Below are 15,000 nucleotides of genomic sequence, written 5' to 3' on the forward strand. Positions count from 1 at the left end.
TTCGATGCCAGATGAACAAATGCTGTGGGCCTTTTGACTTATTTTCCTCTGCTTATATGCCTACGGTTGTATTACAGGGCTTGGCCTTTTGTTTTCTATCCTAATTATTGAAATTGACTGCAGGTGCAGTGAGAACGCTGAGGATTGAACTATTCAGGGAAAGGATCGCACGCAGGAAAGAGCAAAGGTACGTATCTGTGTTTCATGCAGACAAAAGGCTACGTCCCTGGGTGGGCTTGAACCACCAACCTTTCGGTTAACAGCCGAACGCGCTAACTGATTGCGCCACAGAGACTATTGACTATATACATTTCCTGAGACTCAATATATGTCTTGACATGTGTGCGCCTGCCTGGAGCTTGTATTATATAAGGCGTCTTTATGCCATACAGCATTTGTCATTTGCTTAGTGTCTTGTTACTGTTGTAATTTATGATGTGTAGACTACTGTCTAATGGTGTTAGAGCCAGTATTACTACCGGTCACAGTGCATGAGACTCATACATGACTTTTCTCTTTGCCTGCTTAGCGTAGCTCCCTGCTCCTCTGTTTGCGTGCTACCAGCCCGTGAGGCGTGTGTCTTGCCCATCCCATCTTCACTGTGTTATGTTGGACTTGTCTTCTCTGTGAGCAGAGTCTCCTTCCCAGAGCAGGTGCTTTCTCTGAACTCTTGGCTTGTAAGACTGCTGGGAAAGGCCCTCCCTAGCCCCTCAGTCAGATAGATACATTTACCTGCAGAGCTCAGCTTGGGAGAAAGAGATTAGGCAGAGAGCACATAGGGGAAGGCCCACAGAGTACACTTTATTTTACATAAAAGCTCGGGCTTGTGGGAGGACAGGGACATGAGGGTTCTCCTGGAAAGAAATCCCAGGAGTATTGATGGCTAGGCCCTGAAACACAATAATCCCGGAATGGCCAGGCACAAGATGCCTCTGCAATAGGCCTGACCCTAGGCTTCCGGAGTTCTTGATCTCCAGAGGCTCCAGTGATCTAAGCCCGACCAGGGCTGTGCCCGACCAGGGCGCGTTGGGATGGAGTTAGGGACGCGTAAAGGGGCGCAGGGCGCAGAACTCTGCCCGTTTCACCCCAGCATTTTGGGGAGGACACAGAATCTGGCAAAGCCAGTGGGAAGGATTTTCCAGGAGGAGAGTTCAGTGACATGATCTGAAACACAATAGTGCTGGTGATCTGGCGGGTGCATTCTGTGAGCCACTTCTGTCAGGAGCAGCCTGCCATCATGCCCTGATAACCACAACTCTAGTACCAAGCCAGTGACCTCAGCAAATGCAAAGACATTATTACTTATAGTCTCCTGCATCTGATTCTTGCCATCATCATGTGAAACGTTGGCGTTATCATGTCTGCTGCGCACACTTTGTTCATATGTGTACAATTTAAGTGTGTGAACCTGACCACTGTCTTGGACAGAGCTCTGCCTATGAACACACCATGTGAAGCATTGGTGGTTCAGTGGTAGAATTCTCGCCTGCCACGCGGGAGGCCCGGGTTCGATTCCAGGCCAATGCAAGGTTGCTTTCTTTTGACTTTGTTTTCGAAATGATATATATGAACTCAGTGGGGAATAAAATGGTAAGCAGTGACCCCGACGTGATTTGAACACGCAACCTTCTGATCTGGAGTCAGACGCGCTACCGTTGCGCCACGAGGTCCTTACACTTGCAGCCTTCGATGCCAGATGAACAAATGCTGTGGGCCTTTTGACTTATTTTCCTCTGCTTATATGCCTACGGTTGTATTACAGGGCTTGGCCTTTTGTTTTCTATCCTAATTATTGAAATTGACTGCAGGTGCAGTGAGAACGCTGAGGATTGAACTATTCAGGGAAAGGATCGCACGCAGGAAAAAGCAAATCTGTGTTTCATGCAGACAAAAGGCAACGTCCCTGGGTGGGCTTGAACCACCAACCTTTCGGTTAACAGCCGAACGCGCTAACCGATTGCGCCACAGAGAGTATTGACTGTATACATTTCCTGAGACTCAATATATGTCTTGACATGTGTGCGCCTGCTTGGAGCTTGTATTATATAAGGCGTCTTTATGCCATACAGCATTTGTCATTTGCTTAGTGTCTTGTTACTGTTGTAATTTATGATGTGTAGACTACTGTCTAATGGTGTTAGAGCCAGTATTACTACCGGTCACAGTGCATGAGACTCATACATGACTTTTCTCTTTGCCTGCTTAGCGTAGCTCCCTGCTCCTCTGTTTGCGTGCTACCAGCCCGTGAGGCGTGTGTCTTGCCCATCCCATCTTCACTGTGTTATGTTGGACTTGTCTTCTCTGTGAGCAGAGTCTCCTTCCCAGAGCAGGTGCTTTCTCTGAACTCTTGGCTTGTAAGACTGCTGGGAAAGGCCCTCCCTAGCCCCTCAGTCAGATAGATACATTTACCTGCAGAGCTCAGCTTGGGAGAAAGAGATTAGGCAGAGAGCACATAGGGGAAGGCCCACAGAGCACACTTTATTTTACATAAAAGCTCGGGCTTGTGGGAGGACAGGGACATGAGGGTTCTCCTGGAAAGAAATCCCAGGAGTATTGATGGCTAGGCCCTGAAACACAACAATCTCGGAATGGCCAGGCACAAGATGCCTCTGCAATAGGCCTGACCCTAGGCTTCCGGAGTTCTTGATCTCCAGAGGCTCCAGTGATCTAAGCCCGACCAGGGCGCGTTGGGATGGCATTAGGGACGCGTAAAGGGGCGCAGGGCGCAGAACTCTGCCCGTTTCACCCCAGCATTTTGGGGAGGACACAGAATCTGGCAAAGCCAGTGGGAAGGATTTTCCAGGAGGAGAGTTCAGTGACATGATCTGAAACATAATAGTGCTGGTGATCTGGCGGGTGCATTCTGTGAGCCACTTCTGTCAGGAGCAGCCTGCCATCATGCCCTGATAACCACAACTCTAGTACCAAGCCAGTGACCTCAGCAAATGCAAAGACATTATTACTTATAGTCTCCTGCATCTGATTCTTGCCATCATCATGTGAAACGTTGGCGTTATCATGTCTGCTGCGCACACTTTGTTCATATGTGTACAATTTAAGTGTGTGAACCTGACCACTGTCTTGGACAGAGCTCTTGCTGTGAACACACCATGTGAAGCATTGGTGGTTCAGTGGTAGAATTCTCGCCTGCCACGCGGGAGGCCCGGGTTCGATTCCCGGCCAATGCAAGGTTTCTTTCTTTTGACTTTGTTTTCAAAATGATATATATGAACTCAGTGGGGAATAAAATGGTAAGCAGTGACCCCGACGTGATTTGAACACGCAACCTTCTGATCTGGAGTCAGACGCGCTACCGTTGCGCCACGAGGTCCTTACACTTGCAGCCTTCGATGCCAGATGAACAAATGCTGTGGGCCTTTTGACTTATTTTCCTCTGCTTATATGCCTACGGTTGTATTACAGGGCTTGGCCTTTTGTTTTCTATCCTAATTATTGAAATTGACTGCAGGTGCAGTGAGAACGCTGAGGATTGAACTATTCAGGGAAAGGATCGCACGCAGGAAAGAGCAAAGGTACGTATCTGTGTTTCATGCAGACAAAAGGCTACGTCCCTGGGTGGGCTTGAACCACCAACCTTTCGGCTAATAGCCGAACGCGCTAACCGATTGTGCCACAGAGACTATTGACTGTATACATTTCCTGAGACTCAATATATGTCTTGACATGTGTGCGCCTGCCTGGAGCTTGTATTATATAAGGCGTCTTTATGCCATACAGCATTTGTCATTTGCTTAGTGTCTTGTTACTGTTGTAATTTATGATGTGTAGACTACTGTCTAATGGTGTTAGAGCCAGTATTACTACCGGTCACAGTGCATGAGACTCATACATGACTTTTCTCTTTGCCTGCTTAGCGTAGCTCCCTGCTCCTCTGTTTGCGTGCTACCAGCCCGTGAGGCGTGTGTCTTGCCCATCCCATCTTCACTGTGTTATGTTGGACTTGTCTTCTCTGTGAGCAGAGTCTCCTTCCCAGAGCAGGTGCTTTCTCTGAACTCTAGGCTTGTAAGACTGCTGGGAAAGGCCCTCCCTAGCCCCTCAGTCAGATAGATACATTTACCTGCAGAGCTCAGCTTGGGAGAAAGAGATTTGGCAGAGAGCACATAGGGGAAGGCCCACAGAGTACACTTTATTTTACATAAAAGCTCGGGCTTGTGGGAGGACAGGGACATGAGGGTTCTCCTGGAAAGAAATCCCAGGAGTATTGATGGCTAGGCCCTGAAACACAATAATCCCGGAATGGCCAGGCACAAGATGCCTCTGCAATAGGCCTGACCCTAGGCTTCCGGAGTTCTTGATCTCCAGAGGCTCCAGTGATCTAAGCCCGACCAGGGCTGTGCCCGACCAGGGCGCGTTGGGATGGCGTTAGGGACGCGTAAAGGGGCGCAGGGCGCAGAACTCTGCCCGTTTCACCCCAGCATTTTGGGGAGGACACAGAATCTGGCAAAGCCAGTGGGAAGGATTTTCCAGGAGGAGAGTTCAGTGACATGATCTGAAACACAATAGTGCTGGTGATCTGGCGGGTGCATTCTGTGAGCCACTTCTGTCAGGAGCAGCCTGCCATCATGCCCTGATAACCACAACTCTAGTACCAAGCCAGTGACCTCAGCAAATGCAAAGACATTATTACTTATAGTCTCCTGCATCTGATTCTTGCCATCATCATGTGAAACGTTGGCGTTATCATGTCTGCTGCGCACACTTTGTTCATATGTGTACAATTTAAGTGTGTGAACCTGACCACTGTCTTGGACAGAGCTCTGCCTATGAACACACCATGTGAAGCATTGGTGGTTCAGTGGTAGAATTCTCGCCTGCCACGCGGGAGGCCCGGGTTCGATTCCCGGCCAATGCAAGGTTGCTTTCTTTTGACTTTGTTTTCGAAATGATATATATGAACTCAGTGGGGAATAAAATGGTAAGCAGTGACCCCGACGTGATTTGAACACGCAACCTTCAGATCTGGAGTCAGACGCGCTACCGTTGCGCCACGAGGTCCTTACACTTGCAGCCTTCGATGCCAGATGAACAAATGCTGTGGGCCATTTTGACTTATTTTCCTCTGCTTATATGCCTACGGTTGCATTACAGGGCTTGGCCTTTTGTTTTCTATCCTAATTATTGAAATTGACTGCAGGTGCAGTGAGAACGCTGAGGATTGAACTATTCAGGGAAAGGATCGCACGCAGGAAAGAGCAAATCTGTGTTTCATGCAGACAAAAGGCAACGTCCCTGGGTGGGCTTGAACCACCAACCTTTCGGTTAACAGCCGAACGCGCTAACCGATTGCGCCACAGAGAGTATTGACTGTATACATTTCCTGAGACTCAATATATGTCTTGACATGTGTGCGCCTGCTTGGAGCTTGTATTATATAAGGCGTCTTTATGCCATACAGCATTTGTCATTTGCTTAGTGTCTTGTTACTGTTGTAATTTATGATGTGTAGACTACTGTCTAATGGTGTTAGAGCCAGTATTACTACCGGTCACAGTGCATGAGACTCATACATGACTTTTCTCTTTGCCTGCTTAGCGTAGCTCCCTGCTCCTCTGTTTGCGTGCTACCAGCCCGTGAGGCGTGTGTCTTGCCCATCCCATCTTCACTGTGTTATGTTGGACTTGTCTTCTCTGTGAGCAGAGTCTCCTTCCCAGAGCAGGTGCTTTCTCTGAACTCTTGGCTTGTAAGACTGCTGGGAAAGGCCCTCCCTAGCCCCTCAGTCAGATAGATACATTTACCTGCAGAGCTCAGCTTGGGAGAAAGAGATTAGGCAGAGAGCACATAGGGGAAGGCCCACAGAGCACACTTTATTTTACATAAAAGCTCGGGCTTGTGGGAGGACAGGGACATGAGGGTTCTCATGGAAAGAAATCCCAGGAGTATTGATGGCTAGGCCCTGAAACACAACAATCCCGGAATGGCCAGGCACAAGATGCCTCTGCAATAGGCCTGACCCTAGGCTTCCGGAGTTCTTGATCTCCAGAGGCTCCAGTGATCTAAGCCCGACCAGGGCTGTGCCCGACCAGGGCGCGTTGGGATGGCGTTAGGGACGCGTAAAGGGGCGCAGGGTGCAGAACTCTGCCCGTTTCACCCCAGCATTTTGGGGAGGACACAGAATCTGGCAAAGCCAGTGGGAAGGATTTTCCAGGAGGAGAGTTCAGTGACATGATCTGAAACACAATAGTGCTGGTGATCTGGCGGGTGCATTCTGTGAGCCACTTCTGTCAGGAGCAGCCTGCCATCATGCCCTGATAACCACAACTCTAGTACCAAGCCAGTGACCTCAGCAAATGCAAAGACATTATTACTTATAGTCTCCTGCATATGATTCTTGCCATCATCATGTGAAACGTTGGCGTTATCATGTCTGCTGCGCACACTTTGTTCATATGTGTACAATTTAAGTGTGTGAACCTGACCACTGTCTTGGACAGAGCTCTTGCTGTGAACACACCATGTGAAGCATTGGTGGTTCAGTGGTAGAATTCTCGCCTGCCACGCGGGAGGCCCGGGTTCTATTCCCGGCCAATGCAAGGTTGCTTTCTTTTGACTTTGTTTTCGAAATGATATATATGAACTCAGTGGGGAATAAAATGGTAAGCAGTGACCCCGACGTGATTTGAACACGCAACCTTCTGATCTGGAGTCAGACGCGCTACCGTTGCGCCACGAGGTCCTTACACTTGCAGCCTTCGATGCCAGATGAACAAATGCTGTGGGCCTTTTGACTTATTTTCCTCTGCTTATATGCCTACGGTTGTATTACAGGGCTTGGCCTTTTGTTTTCTATCCTAATTATTGAAATTGACTGCAGGTGCAGTGAGAACGCTGAGGATTGAACTATTCAGGGAAAGGATCGCACGCAGGAAAGAGCAAAGGTACGTATCTGTGTTTCATGCAGACAAAAGGCTACGTCCCTGGGTGGGCTTGAACCACCAACCTTTCGGTTAACAGCCGAACGCGCTAACCGATTGCGCCACAGAGACTATTGACTGTATACATTTCCTGAGACTCAATATATGTCTTGACATGTGTGCGCCTGCCTGGAGCTTGTATTATATAAGGCGTCTTTATGCCATACAGCATTTGTCATTTGCTTAGTGTCTTGTTACTGTTGTAATTTATGATGTGTAGACTACTGTCTAATGGTGTTAGAGCCAGTATTACTACCGGTCACAGTGCATGAGACTCATACATGACTTTTCTCTTTGCCTGCTTAGCGTAGCTCCCTGCTCCTCTGTTTGCGTGCTACCAGCCCGTGAGGCGTGTGTCTTGCCCATCCCATCTTCACTGTGTTATGTTGGACTTGTCTTCTCTGTGAGCAGAGTCTCCTTCCCAGAGCAGGTGCTTTCTCTGAACTCTTGGCTTGTAAGACTACTGGGAAAGGCCCTCCCTAGCCCCTCAGTCAGATAGATACATTTACCTGCAGAGCTCAGCTTGGGAGAAAGAGATTAGGCAGAGAGCACATAGGGGAAGGCCCACAGAGCACACTTAATTTTACATAAAAGCTCGGGCTTGTGGGAGGACAGGGACATGAGGGTTCTCATGGAAAGAAATCCCAGGAGTATTGATGGCTAGGCCCTGAAACACAACAATCCCGGAATGGCCAGGCACAAGATGCCTCTGCAATAGGCCTGACCCTAGGCTTCCGGAGTTCTTGATCTCCAGAGGCTCCAGTGATCTAAGCCCGACCAGGGCTGTGCCCGACCAGGGCGCGTTGGGATGGCGTTAGGGACGCGTAAAGGGGCGCAGGGCGCAGAACTCTGCCCGTTTCACCCCAGCATTTTGGGGAGGACACAGAATCTGGCAAAGCCAGTGGGAAGGATTTTCCAGGAGGAGAGTTCAGTGACATGATCTGAAACACAATAGTGCTGGTGATCTGGCGGGTGCATTCTGTGAGCCACTTCTGTCAGGAGCAGCCTGCCATCATGCCCTGATAACCACAACTCTAGTACCAAGCCAGTGACCTCAGCAAATGCAAAGACATTATTACTTATAGTCTCCTGCATATGATTCTTGCCATCATCATGTGAAACGTTGGCGTTATCATGTCTGCTGCGCACACTTTGTTCATATGTGTACAATTTAAGTGTGTGAACCTGACCACTGTCTTGGACAGAGCTCTTGCTGTGAACACACCATGTGAAGCATTGGTGGTTCAGTGGTAGAATTCTCGCCTGCCACGCGGGAGGCCCGGGTTCTATTCCCGGCCAATGCAATGTTGCTTTCTTTTGACTTTGTTTTCGAAATGATATATATGAACTCAGTGGGGAATAAAATGGTAAGCAGTGACCCCGACGTGATTTGAACACGCAACCTTCTGATCTGGAGTCAGACGCGCTACCGTTGCGCCACGAGGTCCTTACACTTGCAGCCTTCGATGCCAGATGAACAAATGCTGTGGGCCTTTTGACTTATTTTCCTCTGCTTATATGCCTACGGTTGTATTACAGGGCTTGGCCTTTTGTTTTCTATCCTAATTATTGAAATTGACTGCAGGTGCAGTGAGAACGCTGAGGATTGAACTATTCAGGGAAAGGATCGCACGCAGGAAAGAGCAAATCTGTGTTTCATGCAGACAAAAGGCAACGTCCCTGGGTGGGCTTGAACCACCAACCTTTCGGTTAACAGCCGAACGCGCTAACCGATTGCGCCACAGAGAGTATTGACTGTATACATTTCCTGAGACTCAATATATGTCTTGACATGTGTGCGCCTGCTTGGAGCTTGTATTATATAAGGCGTCTTTATGCCATACAGCATTTGTCATTTGCTTAGTGTCTTGTTACTGTTGTAATTTATGATGTGTAGACTACTGTCTAATGGTGTTAGAGCCAGTATTACTACCGGTCACAGTGCATGAGACTCATACATGACTTTTCTCTTTGCCTGCTTAGCGTAGCTCCCTGCTCCTCTGTTTGCGTGCTACCAGCCCGTGAGGCGTGTGTCTTGCCCATCCCATCTTCACTGTGTTATGTTGGACTTGTCTTCTCTGTGAGCAGAGTCTCCTTCCCAGAGCAGGTGCTTTCTCTGAACTCTTGGCTTGTAAGACTGCTGGGAAAGGCCCTCCCTAGCCCCTCAGTCAGATAGATACATTTACCTGCAGAGCTCAGCTTGGGAGAAAGAGATTAGGCAGAGAGCACATAGGGGAAGGCCCACAGAGCACACTTTATTTTACATAAAAGCTCGGGCTTGTGGGAGGACAGGGACATGAGGGTTCTCATGGAAAGAAATCCCAGGAGTATTGATGGCTAGGCCCTGAAACACAACAATCCCGGAATGGCCAGGCACAAGATGCCTCTGCAATAGGCCTGACCCTAGGCTTCCGGAGTTCTTGATCTCCAGAGGCTCCAGTGATCTAAGCCCGACCAGGGCTGTGCCCGACCAGGGCGCGTTGGGATGGCGCTAGGGACGCGTAAAGGGGCGCAGGGCGCAGAACTCTGCCCGTTTCACCCCAGCATTTTGGGGAGGACACAGAATCTGGCAAAGCCAGTGGGAAGGATTTTCCAGGAGGAGAGTTCAGTGACATGATCTGAAACACAATAGTGCTGGTGATCTGGCGGGTGCATTCTGTGAGCCACTTCTGTCAGGAGCAGCCTGCCATCATGCCCTGATAACCACAACTCTAGTACCAAGCCAGTGACCTCAGCAAATGCAAAGACATTATTACTTATAGTCTCCTGCATCTGATTCTTGCCATCATCATGTGAAACGTTGGCGTTATCATGTCTGCTGCGCACACTTTGTTCATATGTGTACAATTTAAGTGTGTGAACCTGACCACTGTCTTGGACAGAGCTCTTGCTGTGAACACACCAGGTGAAGCATTGGTGGTTCAGTGGTAGAATTCTCGCCTGCCACGCGGGAGGCCCGGGTTCTATTCCCGGCCAATGCAAGGTTGCTTTCTTTTGACTTCGTTTTCGAAATGATATATATGAACTCAGTGGGGAATAAAATGGTAAGCAGTGACCCCGACGTGATTTGAACACGCAACCTTCTGATCTGGAGTCAGACGCGCTACCGTTGCGCCACGAGGTCCTTACACTTGCAGCCTTCGATGCCAGATGAACAAATGCTGTCGGCCTTTTGACTTATTTTCCTCTGCTTATATGCCTACGGTTGTATTACAGGGCTTGGCCTTTTGTTTTCTATCCTAATTATTGAAATTGACTGCAGGTGCAGTGAGAACGCTGAGGATTGAACTATTCAGGGAAAGGATCGCACGCAGGAAAGAGCAAAGGTACGTATCTGTGTTTCATGCAGACAAAAGGCTACGTCCCTGGGTGGGCTTGAACCACCAACCTTTCGGTTAACAGCCGAACGCGCTAACTGATTGCGCCACAGAGACTATTGACTATATACATTTCCTGAGACTCAATATATGTCTTGACATGTGTGCGCCTGCCTGGAGCTTGTATTATATAAGGCGTCTTTATGCCATACAGCATTTGTCATTTGCTTAGTGTCTTGTTACTGTTGTAATTTATGATGTGTAGACTACTGTCTAATGGTGTTAGAGCCAGTATTACTACCGGTCACAGTGCATGAGACTCATACATGACTTTTCTCTTTGCCTGCTTAGCGTAGCTCCCTGCTCCTCTGTTTGCGTGCTACCAGCCCGTGAGGCGTGTGTCTTGCCCATCCCATCTTCACTGTGTTATGTTGGACTTGTCTTCTCTGTGAGCAGAGTCTCCTTCCCAGAGCAGGTGCTTTCTCTGAACTCTTGGCTTGTAAGACTGCTGGGAAAGGCCCTCCCTAGCCCCTCAGTCAGATAGATACATTTACCTGCAGAGCTCAGCTTGGGAGAAAGAGATTAGGCAGAGAGCACATAGGGGAAGGCCCACAGAGTACACTTTATTTTACATAAAAGCTCGGGCTTGTGGGAGGACAGGGACATGAGGGTTCTCCTGGAAAGAAATCCCAGGAGTATTGATGGCTAGGCCCTGAAACACAATAATCCCGGAATGGCCAGGCACAAGATGCCTCTGCAATAGGCCTGACCCTAGGCTTCCGGAATTCTTGATCTCCAGAGGCTCCAGTGATCTAAGCCCGACCAGGGCTGTGCCCGACCAGGGCGCGTTGGGATGGAGTTAGGGACGCGTAAAGGGGCGCAGGGCGCAGAACTCTGCCCGTTTCACCCCAGCATTTTGGGGAGGACACAGAATCTGGCAAAGCCAGTGGGAAGGATTTTCCAGGAGGAGAGTTCAGTGACATGATCTGAAACACAATAGTGCTGGTGATCTGGCGGGTGCATTCTGTGAGCCACTTCTGTCAGGAGCAGCCTGCCATCATGCCCTGATAACCACAACTCTAGTACCAAGCCAGTGACCTCAGCAAATGCAAAGACATTATTACTTATAGTCTCCTGCATCTGATTCTTGCCATCATCATGTGAAACGTTGGCGTTATCATGTCTGCTGCGCACACTTTGTTCATATGTGTACAATTTAAGTGTGTGAACCTGACCACTGTCTTGGACAGAGCTCTGCCTATGAACACACCATGTGAAGCATTGGTGGTTCAGTGGTAGAATTCTCGCCTGCCACGCGGGAGGCCCGGGTTCGATTCCAGGCCAATGCAAGGTTGCTTTCTTTTGACTTTGTTTTCGAAATGATATATATGAACTCAGTGGGGAATAAAATGGTAAGCAGTGACCCCGACGTGATTTGAACACGCAACCTTCTGATCTGGAGTCAGACGCGCTACCGTTGCGCCACGAGGTCCTTACACTTGCAGCCTTCGATGCCAGATGAACAAATGCTGTGGGCCATTTTGACTTATTTTCCTCTGCTTATATGCCTACGGTTGTATTACAGGGCTTGGCCTTTTGTTTTCTATCCTAATTATTGAAATTGACTGCAGGTGCAGTGAGAACGCTGAGGATTGAACTATTCAGGGAAAGGATCGCACGCAGGAAAGAGCAAATCTGTGTTTCATGCAGACAAAAGGCAACGTCCCTGGGTGGGCTTGAACCACCAACCTTTCGGTTAACAGCCGAACGCGCTAACCAATTGCGCCACAGAGAGTATTGACTGTATACATTTCCTGAGACTCAATATATGTCTTGACATGTGTGCGCCTGCTTGGAGCTTGTATTATATAAGGCGTCTTTATGCCATACAGCATTTGTCATTTGCTTAGTGTCTTGTTACTGTTGTAATTTATGATGTGTAGACTACTGTCTAATGGTGTTAGAGCCAGTATTACTACCGGTCACAGTGCATGAGACTCATACATGACTTTTCTCTTTGCCTGCTTAGCGTAGCTCCCTGCTCCTCTGTTTGCGTGCTACCAGCCCGTGAGGCGTGTGTCTTGCCCATCCCATCTTCACTGTGTTATGTTGGACTTGTCTTCTCTGTGAGCAGAGTCTCCTTCCCAGAGCAGGTGCTTTCTCTGAACTCTTGGCTTGTAAGACTGCTGGGAAAGGCCCTCCCTAGCCCCTCAGTCAGATAGATACATTTACCTGCAGAGCTCAGCTTGGGAGAAAGAGATTAGGCAGAGAGCACATAGGGGAAGGCCCACAGAGTACACTTTATTTTACATAAAAGCTCGGGCTTGTGGGAGGACAGGGACATGAGGGTTCTCCTGGAAAGAAATCCCAGGAGTATTGATGGCTAGGCCCTGAAACACAATAATCCCGGAATGGCCAGGCACAAGATGCCTCTGCAATAGGCCTGACCCTAGGCTTCCGGAGTTCTTGATCTCCAGAGGCTCCAGTGATCTAAGCCCGACCAGGGCTGTGCCCGACCAGGGCGCGTTGGGATGGCGTTAGGGACGCGTAAAGGGGCGCAGGGCGCAGAACTCTGCCCGTTTCACCCCAGCATTTTGGGGAGGACACAGAATCTGGCAAAGCCAGTGGGAAGGATTTTCCAGGAGGAGAGTTCAGTGACATGATCTGAAACACAATAGTGCTGGTGATCTGGCGGGTGCATTCTGTGAGCCACTTCTGTCAGGAGCAGCCTGCCATCATGCCCTGATAACCACAACTCTAGTACCAAGCCAGTGACCTCAGCAAATGCAAAGACATTATTACTTATAGTCTCCTGCATCTGATTCTTGCCATCATCATGTGAAACGTTGGCGTTATCATGTCTGCTGCGCACACTTTGTTCATATGTGTACAATTTAAGTGTGTGAACCTGACCACTGTCTTGGACAGAGCTCTGCCTATGAACACACCATGTGAAGCATTGGTGGTTCAGTGGTAGAATTCTCGCCTGCCACGCGGGAGGCCCGGGTTCGATTCCCGGCCAATGCAAGGTTGCTTTCTTTTGACTTTGTTTTCGAAATGATATATATGAACTCAGTGGGGAATAAAATGGTAAGCAGTGACCCCGACGTGATTTGAACACGCAACCTTCTGATCTGGAGTCAGACGCGCTACCGTTGCGCCACGAGGTCCTTACACTTGCAGCCTTCGATGCCAGATGAACAAATGCTGTGGGCCATTTTGACTTATTTTCCTCTGCTTATATGCCTACGGTTGTATTACAGGGCTTGGCCTTTTGTTTTCTATCCTAATTATTGAAATTGACTGCAGGTGCAGTGAGAACGCTGAGGATTGAACTATTCAGGGAAAGGATCGCACGCAGGAAAGAGCAAATCTGTGTTTCATGCAGACAAAAGGCAACGTCCCTGGGTGGGCTTGAACCACCAACCTTTCGGTTAACAGCCGAACGCGCTAACCGATTGCGCCACAGAGAGTATTGACTGTATACATTTCCTGAGACTCAATATATGTCTTGACATGTGTGCGCCTGCTTGGAGCTTGTATTATATAAGGCGTCTTTATGCCATACAGCATTTGTCATTTGCTTAGTGTCTTGTTACTGTTGTAATTTATGATGTGTAGACTACTGTCTAATGGTGTTAGAGCCAGTATTACTACCGGTCACAGTGCATGAGACTCATACATGACTTTTCTCTTTGCCTGCTTAGCGTAGCTCCCTGCTCCTCTGTTTGCGTGCTACCAGCCCGTGAGGCGTGTGTCTTGCCCATCCCATCTTCACTGTGTTATGTTGGACTTGTCTTCTCTGTGAGCAGAGTCTCCTTCCCAGAGCAGGTGCTTTCTCTGAACTCTTGGCTTGTAAGACTGCTGGGAAAGGCCCTCCCTAGCCCCTCAGTCAGATAGATACATTTACCTGCAGAGCTTAGCTTGGGAGAAAGAGATTAGGCAGAGAGCACATAGGGGAAGGCCCACAGAGCACACTTTATTTTACATAAAAGCTCGGGCTTGTGGGAGGACAGGGACATGAGGGTTCTCATGGAAAGAAATCCCAGGAGTATTGATGGCTAGGCCCTGAAACACAACAATCCCGGAATGGCCAGGCACAAGATGCCTCTGCAATAGGCCTGACCCTAGGCTTCCGGAGTTCTTGATCTCCAGAGGCTCCAGTGATCTAAGCCCGACCAGGGCTGTGCCCGACCAGGGCGCGTTGGGATGGCGTTAGGGACGCGTAAAGGGGCGCAGGGTGCAGAACTCTGCCCGTTTCACCCCAGCATTTTGGGGAGGACACAGAATCTGGCAAAGCCAGTGGGAAGGATTTTCCAGGAGGAGAGTTCAGTGACATGATCTGAAACACAATAGTGCTGGTGATCTGGCGGGTGCATTCTGTGAGCCACTTCTGTCAGGAGCAGCCTGCCATCATGCCCTGATAACCACAACTCTAGTACCAAGCCAGTGACCTCAGCAAATGCAAAGACATTATTACTTATAGTCTCCTGCATATGATTCTTGCCATCATCATGTGAAACGTTGGCGTTATCATGTCTGCTGCGCACACTTTGTTCATATGTGTACAATTTAAGTGTGTGAACCTGACCACTGTCTTGGACAGAGCTCTTGCTGTGAACACACCATGTGAAGCATTGGTGGTTCAGTGGTAGAATTCTCGCCTGCCACGCGGGAGGCCCGGGTTCTATTCCCGGCCAATGCAAGGTTGCTTTCTTTTGACTTTGTTTTCGAAATGATATATATGAACT

General features: G+C 49.0%; 26 non-coding genes across 26 annotated transcripts; 9 read left to right on the forward strand and 17 right to left on the reverse strand.

Annotated features, from left to right (window-relative positions):
* Positions 1-221: 221 nt before the first annotated feature.
* Positions 222-295, reverse strand: TRNAN-GUU (transfer RNA asparagine (anticodon GUU)). Its single transcript has one exon. It is a non-coding gene; the product is annotated as a tRNA-Asn (tRNA).
* Positions 296-1,456: 1,161 nt separating this feature from the next.
* On the forward strand, positions 1,457-1,527 carry TRNAG-GCC (transfer RNA glycine (anticodon GCC)). Its single transcript has one exon. It is a non-coding gene; the product is annotated as a tRNA-Gly (tRNA).
* Positions 1,528-1,598: 71 nt separating this feature from the next.
* Positions 1,599-1,670, reverse strand: TRNAW-CCA (transfer RNA tryptophan (anticodon CCA)). The gene has a single exon. It is a non-coding gene; the product is annotated as a tRNA-Trp (tRNA).
* Positions 1,671-1,898: 228 nt separating this feature from the next.
* On the reverse strand, positions 1,899-1,972 carry TRNAN-GUU (transfer RNA asparagine (anticodon GUU)). The gene has a single exon. It is a non-coding gene; the product is annotated as a tRNA-Asn (tRNA).
* Positions 1,973-3,117: 1,145 nt separating this feature from the next.
* Positions 3,118-3,188, forward strand: TRNAG-GCC (transfer RNA glycine (anticodon GCC)). The gene has a single exon. It is a non-coding gene; the product is annotated as a tRNA-Gly (tRNA).
* A 71-nt stretch (positions 3,189-3,259) lies between these two features.
* Positions 3,260-3,331, reverse strand: TRNAW-CCA (transfer RNA tryptophan (anticodon CCA)). Its single transcript has one exon. It is a non-coding gene; the product is annotated as a tRNA-Trp (tRNA).
* Positions 3,332-3,567: 236 nt separating this feature from the next.
* TRNAN-AUU (transfer RNA asparagine (anticodon AUU)) lies at positions 3,568-3,641 on the reverse strand. Its single transcript has one exon. It is a non-coding gene; the product is annotated as a tRNA-Asn (tRNA).
* A 1,161-nt stretch (positions 3,642-4,802) lies between these two features.
* Positions 4,803-4,873, forward strand: TRNAG-GCC (transfer RNA glycine (anticodon GCC)). The gene has a single exon. It is a non-coding gene; the product is annotated as a tRNA-Gly (tRNA).
* Positions 4,874-4,944: 71 nt separating this feature from the next.
* On the reverse strand, positions 4,945-5,016 carry TRNAW-CCA (transfer RNA tryptophan (anticodon CCA)). Its single transcript has one exon. It is a non-coding gene; the product is annotated as a tRNA-Trp (tRNA).
* Positions 5,017-5,245: 229 nt separating this feature from the next.
* TRNAN-GUU (transfer RNA asparagine (anticodon GUU)) lies at positions 5,246-5,319 on the reverse strand. The gene has a single exon. It is a non-coding gene; the product is annotated as a tRNA-Asn (tRNA).
* A 1,161-nt stretch (positions 5,320-6,480) lies between these two features.
* TRNAG-GCC (transfer RNA glycine (anticodon GCC)) lies at positions 6,481-6,551 on the forward strand. The gene has a single exon. It is a non-coding gene; the product is annotated as a tRNA-Gly (tRNA).
* A 71-nt stretch (positions 6,552-6,622) lies between these two features.
* TRNAW-CCA (transfer RNA tryptophan (anticodon CCA)) lies at positions 6,623-6,694 on the reverse strand. Its single transcript has one exon. It is a non-coding gene; the product is annotated as a tRNA-Trp (tRNA).
* Positions 6,695-6,930: 236 nt separating this feature from the next.
* Positions 6,931-7,004, reverse strand: TRNAN-GUU (transfer RNA asparagine (anticodon GUU)). The gene has a single exon. It is a non-coding gene; the product is annotated as a tRNA-Asn (tRNA).
* Positions 7,005-8,165: 1,161 nt separating this feature from the next.
* On the forward strand, positions 8,166-8,236 carry TRNAG-GCC (transfer RNA glycine (anticodon GCC)). Its single transcript has one exon. It is a non-coding gene; the product is annotated as a tRNA-Gly (tRNA).
* Positions 8,237-8,307: 71 nt separating this feature from the next.
* On the reverse strand, positions 8,308-8,379 carry TRNAW-CCA (transfer RNA tryptophan (anticodon CCA)). Its single transcript has one exon. It is a non-coding gene; the product is annotated as a tRNA-Trp (tRNA).
* A 228-nt stretch (positions 8,380-8,607) lies between these two features.
* Positions 8,608-8,681, reverse strand: TRNAN-GUU (transfer RNA asparagine (anticodon GUU)). Its single transcript has one exon. It is a non-coding gene; the product is annotated as a tRNA-Asn (tRNA).
* Positions 8,682-9,842: 1,161 nt separating this feature from the next.
* Positions 9,843-9,913, forward strand: TRNAG-GCC (transfer RNA glycine (anticodon GCC)). Its single transcript has one exon. It is a non-coding gene; the product is annotated as a tRNA-Gly (tRNA).
* Positions 9,914-9,984: 71 nt separating this feature from the next.
* Positions 9,985-10,056, reverse strand: TRNAW-CCA (transfer RNA tryptophan (anticodon CCA)). The gene has a single exon. It is a non-coding gene; the product is annotated as a tRNA-Trp (tRNA).
* Positions 10,057-10,292: 236 nt separating this feature from the next.
* Positions 10,293-10,366, reverse strand: TRNAN-GUU (transfer RNA asparagine (anticodon GUU)). Its single transcript has one exon. It is a non-coding gene; the product is annotated as a tRNA-Asn (tRNA).
* A 1,161-nt stretch (positions 10,367-11,527) lies between these two features.
* On the forward strand, positions 11,528-11,598 carry TRNAG-GCC (transfer RNA glycine (anticodon GCC)). Its single transcript has one exon. It is a non-coding gene; the product is annotated as a tRNA-Gly (tRNA).
* Positions 11,599-11,669: 71 nt separating this feature from the next.
* Positions 11,670-11,741, reverse strand: TRNAW-CCA (transfer RNA tryptophan (anticodon CCA)). The gene has a single exon. It is a non-coding gene; the product is annotated as a tRNA-Trp (tRNA).
* A 229-nt stretch (positions 11,742-11,970) lies between these two features.
* Positions 11,971-12,044, reverse strand: TRNAN-GUU (transfer RNA asparagine (anticodon GUU)). Its single transcript has one exon. It is a non-coding gene; the product is annotated as a tRNA-Asn (tRNA).
* A 1,161-nt stretch (positions 12,045-13,205) lies between these two features.
* TRNAG-GCC (transfer RNA glycine (anticodon GCC)) lies at positions 13,206-13,276 on the forward strand. The gene has a single exon. It is a non-coding gene; the product is annotated as a tRNA-Gly (tRNA).
* A 71-nt stretch (positions 13,277-13,347) lies between these two features.
* On the reverse strand, positions 13,348-13,419 carry TRNAW-CCA (transfer RNA tryptophan (anticodon CCA)). Its single transcript has one exon. It is a non-coding gene; the product is annotated as a tRNA-Trp (tRNA).
* A 229-nt stretch (positions 13,420-13,648) lies between these two features.
* Positions 13,649-13,722, reverse strand: TRNAN-GUU (transfer RNA asparagine (anticodon GUU)). The gene has a single exon. It is a non-coding gene; the product is annotated as a tRNA-Asn (tRNA).
* Positions 13,723-14,883: 1,161 nt separating this feature from the next.
* Positions 14,884-14,954, forward strand: TRNAG-GCC (transfer RNA glycine (anticodon GCC)). Its single transcript has one exon. It is a non-coding gene; the product is annotated as a tRNA-Gly (tRNA).
* Positions 14,955-15,000: the final 46 nt, after the last annotated feature.

The sequence above is a fragment of the Lissotriton vulgaris genome, chromosome 1_1 (genome assembly GCF_964263255.1).
Source record: "Lissotriton vulgaris chromosome 1_1, aLisVul1.2, whole genome shotgun sequence".
Taxonomy (NCBI): domain Eukaryota; kingdom Metazoa; phylum Chordata; class Amphibia; order Caudata; family Salamandridae; genus Lissotriton; species Lissotriton vulgaris.